Source organism: Silene latifolia, chromosome 10, assembly GCF_048544455.1.
Source record: "Silene latifolia isolate original U9 population chromosome 10, ASM4854445v1, whole genome shotgun sequence".
Classification (NCBI taxonomy): Eukaryota; Viridiplantae; Streptophyta; class Magnoliopsida; order Caryophyllales; family Caryophyllaceae; genus Silene; species Silene latifolia.
In genome coordinates this window covers 98,831,844-98,840,082 of record NC_133535.1, presented here as the reverse complement: position 1 = coordinate 98,840,082, position 8,239 = coordinate 98,831,844, and the positions used below count along the sequence as shown (strand labels likewise).

Genomic DNA, 8,239 nt, shown 5'->3' with positions numbered 1-8,239 from the left:
AATTTTCATCAACTTTTCACTTTTAGATCTTAAATATATGATAAAATGCAACATATGACGTTTTTCCTTTAGTCATGAAGTATGTTTTAGCATTATTACTAATTATAGTCACTATTTATGTGATTTTTCATTAAAAATTCATAAATCATGCATAAAAACTTCATTATAGCCAAATATTTTACACACATATTGTAAAATTGCATGTGACAACATACTAAATTTCCATGACCAGATTCGAAATGTAACTCATATTAACCTATTTACCCATTTAAATACGATTTTAACTTATAAAATTCATATTTCGAGCAAAACAACTTATTTTAACATGAAAATTTCCAGGCCATCAGTAGATAATATATGTGAAAACATATCCAAAAACCACTGAAAAAATTCAAAGTTTAGCTATTTTTCGTCCAAAAATGACATTTTTATCATAAAAATCACATTTTAATGCCAATATTATATAAAATGAACAATAAAATCCATAAATAAACCAAAATGTCCTAAAAATCACTTAGGACCAGATACTTTTAACATGAAAAGTTATTTCGTGATTTATCAACATAAAACACAAATTTCAAGTTTTATTCGTTAATCGTATTATCTCGGAAAAACGATCCCGATCTTGCATGCAACAACTATAAAGCTCTGATACCACTTGTTGGAAATCATATTTTAAATATCACATATTTTGGTTTAATGTTTTAGTCATAAAAACTTAAAGATCTTATGCATGCAAACAAATACAAGAGTAAGGAGAAAAACGGTTCCTTACATTTGATATTTCGGATATTTGGGCACAAGTGAAGTCTCCTACCTCACTTGTTCTTGAGCTTTCCATATATTAGGATGATCCTCCAAAGACTTCAAGTATAGAAGCCACTCCTCTTGATTGCACCCAAGATTATCCCTTATCTCTACTAAATAATATGTGCTAGATATTTGTTTAGTAGTTTACCTTAAAATTGATTAATAATACTCATATATTACACTAATAAAATTAGTAATGTGATTGAACAATTTTGAATCAAGATTTCTCAAGTTTTAGAGAAAGATGAAGGAGTAGAGAGAAAGATGCATGTGAATTTCTTGAACATGCATAAAGAAAATAATTAGAGAAGAAAAACAAAAGTCCCCTTAGCAAGTAGGAGGGTGTCACGGCTTTTGGGGAGTATATGGACCAATATATGGTCCTTCCGTTTTCCCTTTTGTTCTTATCTAAATGTGTAGGTATGCTAGCTAGTAAGACTAGGTATGATTACTAGTATTTTATCTCACAAAATAAATCAACCACAATCCACTACTACTACCTTCATTTCGGTCCATATATAAAATGGACTACCATTTTATTTTGTCAATTTGTCACTTGTCACACAATATGTCACATGTAGTATGATACATGTTATTAATTAATTTAATGCATATTTATCACATAAATATCATTTTATAAATTAATTAAATTACATACAACAAATTGACTAGTGATACTTGATCACATAAATAAAATGGGTCATTTAATTATAATTCACAACATCTGGTAATTATAAATAACCATTCATTCTCATCTCTATTGTTTCACAAACAATAAATAATTTTAGTAATAAAATATTTCAATTACTAAAATAAATCTTATTTAATCCCATTATAATAAGATATCAATATTCTCTCTCTCACAAATAGAACTGTTCAATTTTAAGGAATTGATTAACTTGTATCGTCACACAATTAATCAACTTTACAGATTAGGGCATCATCCTTTAGGTGTGACCTTAAGGGATCAACTGACCACCACCGTCCCACGACAGTAACGTCAAACTCTAGCAAGCCAATCGTTACCGATTAATGTTGATCAGTTGACTATAAAATGAATCATCCCTTACGTATTCTTAAAAATGAGATTTAAACATGTGATCATCATGATCGACAATTTTGATCGCATTATTGTCGGGGACACTCCAACAGTACCACTCCTCAAATGGATGGAACTCATTGATTCTTGTCTTGGGGGATTACCTTGAGGTGGTAATTGCCCCTTTTGTCTTTGTGAACTTGAAGATGCTAATTGAGACATTTGGGTCTCCAACATCTTTGTGTGAGCGAGTATGTTGATAATGGTGATGTCTTTTGCTTGGCTATCCTTTTGCATTTGAGTGAAAAACTCTTGTTGGTTCTTTTGCATTTGGAGGACCGCTTTTTGAAATCAAAACCATAGTCATTTGATTGAGTGTATGGAGTTTGATTTTGGTAACCTTGGTTTTGGTTGTAAAAGGGTCTTTGATTTTGGTTTTTCATTGGAGGTGAGGTGTATGTTGGTTGAGGGTTTTGAACATTTTGGCTTTTGTATGAGAGATTTGTATGGAATTGGGTGTTTTCATTGTAATAGTTGGAATAAGGGGTACCACTCTTGTATGCTTGAAAAGCATTCACTTGTTCACTTGTTCCCCTACATTCACTTTGGTCATGTCCCAAAGTTCCACAATTCTCACATATTCCACTTGGAATTGATGAAGATGCCATCATGGCATTAACATGTTGCTTAGGTGATTTGGAGGCTTCTTCAAGTTTAGCCATAGCCTTCTCAAACTTCAAGTTGATGGTATCAATATGAGCACTAAGTTGAGCACCCAATTGAGTAATATAGTCCACTTCATGCTTTCCTCCTCTAGTAGCCTTTCGAGGTCTACTATATTGTGAGTTATGGACCGCCATTTCCTCAATCTTGTTCCATGTTTGATTATCGTCAACTTCGGTGAACATACCATTTGATCCCATGTTGAGAATGTTTCGGGAGTCTTCATAAAGACCATTCCAAAATTATTGTACCAAGAACCACTCGCTAAGTCATGATGAGGACATGAGCGACAAGTTCCTTTGAATCGCTCCCAAGCTTCGTACAAAGATTCTTCGTCCCTTTGTTTAAACCCCGTGATTTGGGCTCGTAGCATGTTAGTCTTTTCCGGAGGGTAGAACGTTTTGTAGAAAGCAAGAGCCAATTTCTTCCAAGAGTCAATACCAAGAGTAGCCTTATCAAGGTTCTTTAGCCATTGTTTCGCGGTACCAATCAAAGAAAAAGGAAATAAGACCCATTAAATTTGGTGTTGAGTAACTCCGGTTTGTGAATTCGCATCACAATAGTCACAAAAAGTCTCCATGTGAGAATGAGGGTCTTCACTAGGCATCCCCCCAAATTGGCTTCTTTCGATTAATTGGATAAATGCGGATTTTGTAATGAAATTACCGGTCAAATGTTGTGGTATGTGAGTACCATTGGGTAGGTTCTCCTCGGTTGGTACGGAATGTGATGAAAATTTAGGCATTGTGGGTTGATTTTGTGGTAGGTTTTGTGTTGGGTTGTCCTCTCCTTCTCTTGCAAAAGGGTTGATGAACTCAATATTATTTGGTTGAATATCCACAATCTCACCAATACCTCTCAAAGTATTTCTAGCAAGTCTTCTATTGGTTGTCAAAGTTCTTTCAATTTCGTGATCAATGGGTAACAAGTTACCTTGTGATGTTCTAGACATGCAAAATATCAAACAACTTGAAAACAATTAGAACAAACCTTGAGGAGTTTTACTTCCCCCGAGGCAAAGAAAGACACAACTAAAAACAATCAAAGAAAATCAAATCAAGTTAACACCGTCCCCGGCAACGACGCCATTTTTGGTCGGACTATCGTTTTCGGTTACTTGTCATTAGGAGCACCTAGACCAAAATAATATTTATAACTTCACAAACTACTCTACTATTAGTAAAGAGGTAAGTAAAGGTCGGATCCCAAGGGACGGGTATTGATGTAGGATTTTCGATTGCAAGTAGTGGTGTCTACGGGTGTCACAATTTGGGTTGAGATAACAAGATTACTAAACTAAATAACAATGTAAATAAACAAGCAAGGTGATTAAAATGAGATGTAAACAATTGATTAAAAGCACTAGGGTGTCATGGGTTCATAGGGGATTCATGAGAATTGATCATACAAACATATTTTCAAATTATAAGCAAGCAATTATTGTTGTGATAGGATCGAGTTGGTTTATATCTTACAATCCTAGGAAGGTTTGGGTCCCGGAGCCGAATCGATTAGATTGTACAACACCTACAAGTCGACTTAGTCCTCCCTACTCAACTATATGCATGGTCTAATGAGACTCGAGTTGGTTTATGTCTCACAAGTCTCATTGAAAAGGTAAGTGATGGGTAAAAAATGCAAGGATTCATAGGCTCGCATTTCATCAAACATAACATGTGCATAAGTTGAGATCACAACAAACAAGCAAATAAATTATTTGAACATATCAGATTAAGCATGAATCATCCCCCATGTTGGTTTCCCCTAATTCCCCATTAACCCTAGCTAAGGAAACTACTCACTCATTATCAAGTTTAACATGCTAACGAGGTTGTCAATCATATTAACAAAGCAAAACATTATGAATGAATGGAAATGATTAACAATAATTAAAACAAGGGTTAAGAGAATTATACCTAATGATGATTCCAAAATAATAAGCAAAGAATAATAAAAGTACTTGATGATTGATGGAAGGTTGTCAATCTCCCAATAATACCCAAATAATCTTCAATTACCAAAAATAAATGATGAACAATAGAGAAATTAAGGAAATGAGATTTGTATTAATGCTTAATTAAAAGTTGATTACGAGATTAAAATGAGATTAAGATTGCATAAGAAGAACATGATAATCTAATTAGTACCAATGGGCATTTATACTAAGGATTAGGTACATAAATTAGGGTTACTAAGGGCTTAAATGACGATTAAGACCCTTTAGAAAAGTTGAGGAAGTGCTCCTCTCGAAGGAGATGTTCATCTCCGCTTCGCTAGTCTTCAAGGAATATGCGCATCCCGAGTGGACTAAGGGAGAGGACGTTTTGCACTGTGAAGAAATCCGAGCGGCCAGATGGTCGGGACGAGCGGATTGTGGAGGTCTAGGACGAGCGGACTGGGTGGTGGAATGCTCGGATTCTGGAGGTCTAGGACGAGCGTCTCGAGGCTGTGACGAGCGGATAGTAGCTCAGCGAGCTTCTTCTTTATTTCTTCTTTTCTTCTTCCAACAATCCTCAAGGATTTTGTTGGGGATGCAAGGATCTTCTCATCATTGCCCATCTACTACATTATTTACATAGGCCTTCTAGTCTTGTCTTCACTTTGATGCTTGGTCATTGGATTCGATCAATTTAGCTCCATTTTGCCATGAAAATGCAAGGTTGGCACTCCTCTCCTACCAAGGATACAAAACCTCAAAGAATATGCAAAACGAAAGACTACAGATAGTAAATGACCCAATTATGCACTAAAAAACATAGGAACGAGGCTAATTCGGGGACTAAATATGCTCAAATATTGGTCACATCACCTACTCAACCTCGCGGTTGACTGTGTATTCGTCAACACCAGCGGTGAACCGTTTTATGGGGAGCGGATTTGACAGGTACTAAAGATTTGCTGACTTGGGAACATTGGGATGAGAGCTTGACTTGGACCATAGTTGAAGTCTAGATCACATAAAATAATTATATCACTTTATTTATTTCTGCTGCGAGTTGTAATTATTTTATATTAAGTTTTAATTAGTTAAGTTGTAATAAACATGTAATTGTTAAGTTTTGATTTAAAGTACTTTGGTTTGTTGTACTTTGTTAATCACTAGCTCGGGAAACCGAGATGGTAACGCTCTCATTTACTTGGGATGTCTAGCTAAAGACTCCTGAATGAATGGGGGTGTTACAAAGTGGTATCAGAGCAAAACGATCCTCGGGCCTAACTAATGAGTAATAATGAACCTAGGATGTGTCTAAATAAAATGAACCTCGGGTAGAAACTGTTAGGAGCCCCTCTTAGTACCGTTAGGAAAGCGCGCCTAATTTGTACCTTGGCCCTTCCAGTTTTGAACCGGGAACCTTGAGAGAATACTTGAGAGTGTGGGGTAATTTAAAATGAATATAGTATATTTCTCTTAGGGATTTTGTTTGTCTTGGTTGCATATTGTTGTCATTGATGATTGCGGTTACGAGGGCGTAACCTTGTTTTACGGAGGAGTGGTGTGACATGATTTCTTTTAAGCATTATTATAAGCATGTTGATATGAGGAAGTATGTTGGCATGTATGTGGAAGGTGTGAATATGATTAAACATGTAAAGTATTAGTTATTGTGTGGAATTGTGAAGAATGCGATTTTGGTTGATTTCAGAAGATTTTTACCCTTGATTGTTTTGGCTGCCATTTATTCCTTGTTTAAAATTCGTATACGAGATTTTTATGTGTGATACCTTTGTGAGTTAGCTTTCATATGCCGCTGGTCTCATATTCAAATAATATACGGTTTAGGAGGAAGAAATATTTTAGTGGACAGTGGTCAAAATTTTCCTGTACAGTGATGTTTCCGCGCCATGTTTTTGTAAAATTTGTTATTTAAAAAATACTTATTGATTAGGCATGATTCCAACTCTACTTTTTACAATATTCGTATAAGTTTCTAAATTGATAAGCCACGTTATAAAAAAATATATTGACAATTTATAGTGATTTTTACAAATTGACCTAAGTTTCTATCAAGCTGCGGTAAAATTTTTATTTCGACCAAATAATTTGTAAAATGCATTATAAATTGACCTTATGAGTTTTTACTTGATTCTTTTTCTCATGGTTTAATAACTCTCTTTATTTTCTAAAAAGTATAAGTTCTCAAGAATTAATTATGTTATTATTTATTTATGATTTTTGGAAGTTGTAACATGTTTTCTTAGCCTTGAAAAATATAAGTTTTGTTTCTTATCTTTTGCACATTGATATTTTGATGTTGTAAATTTTGTGAAGTAGAATAACATGTCTAGTGGTATACGGAATGTGTTGCCCTAAGCCTATTTATATATTGCATCCAAGTTTAAGATTAGATGTCGTTAGTAAGAAATAAACGCGAAAGTAGTAAGTTTAAATAATGTTAGTTCGAATATACTATACAATGTGGGTTTGTTATCAAAGTAATTCACAGATTGTTGTTATCTATTTACCCATTAATCGATGTTATGTTCAAGGTGTATTGCATGTTCTTGTGGTGTTATAATAGGTGGTTTAAGTATTTCCATTGTCGATATCTTGAACTTCGAGGACGAAGTTAATTTTTAGGGGGATAGAATGTGATACTACAAATATTTTGAGTTATTGTTGTGACATCTTTTGATAAATTGGTGTAATTGATAATTTTAAATGGATAATTGTGTTATCATTAGTTGGATGGTGCTTAGTTATGAGGACGTTTATAAGTTGTGGTAGAAGTTGTGGGCGAACTTGGGGACGAAGTTCATTTTAAGGGGGGAAGACTATAATACCCCATATTTTGATAGTAAGTTATGAGAATAATTTATGTAATTTAATAATTGATTAAAGACGTTTCTAATAATAATTACAATAAGACGTTAATTAAATAATAAATTAAGTATCCAGGTCGGGAATTGGGTTTAGCAAATATTTAGCATTGGGTCGTGTGCCATTGATAGTTCGGCCGAATTTTATGGTTCATCGAGTATGAGTGTGATCGGGAATTGTATCGGTAATTAATAATAATATAATATGGAAATAATAATATATAAAGGTAATAATAATTATATTAATAATAATAATAAAGTTATGGCAATAATAAATTAGTAAATATTGTATGAGGAAATCCTAGTTATGGTAAGATTAATAATATATGATAATAATAATATAATGGCAATTATAATAATGGTAATTCCTATACTAATTCGAATAAGGCAAATTATAATAGTTTCCTAATTGACCTCGCTTTCTCTCTAATCTTACACTATAAATACCATGTTAAATCTGAGAAATAAATCACAAAATAAGAGGACGAACTTTAGGAGACGGAAGAAGAAGGAATTAACAAAAACAAATTAATCGACTCGAGGTAATTACACATCCTAAATCGGTTTTTTTCTTAATTGTGCAAGCAACTTTAAGACGACCGTATGGCATCTATAGACCACCATAGGACTCGAGATTTGGACCTAGAGCAACCTTGGACTGCCAAGATTCTGACTTGACCTTATTTGACCGTCGTAGACCTTGCTAGGGTGGTTTTTTGGGTGGCAAAAGGTGGCTGGTTAGGGGGTTGCGGGTTTGGGTCATGGGTGGTTGTAGGGGGTAATTGAACCCTTATTCGGCCGAGTCTTGACCTGAGCATGGTAGGATTGTGATGGGGGAAGGTAGTCGAC

At 34.3% G+C, this 8,239-nt stretch overlaps 1 non-coding gene across 1 annotated transcript; it reads left to right on the top strand.

The window, feature by feature from the left end:
- Nucleotides 1–2,838: 2,838 nt before the first annotated feature.
- Nucleotides 2,839–2,945, top strand: LOC141610366 (small nucleolar RNA R71). The gene has a single exon (XR_012528272.1). It is a non-coding gene; the product is annotated as a small nucleolar RNA R71 (small nucleolar RNA).
- Nucleotides 2,946–8,239: the final 5,294 nt, after the last annotated feature.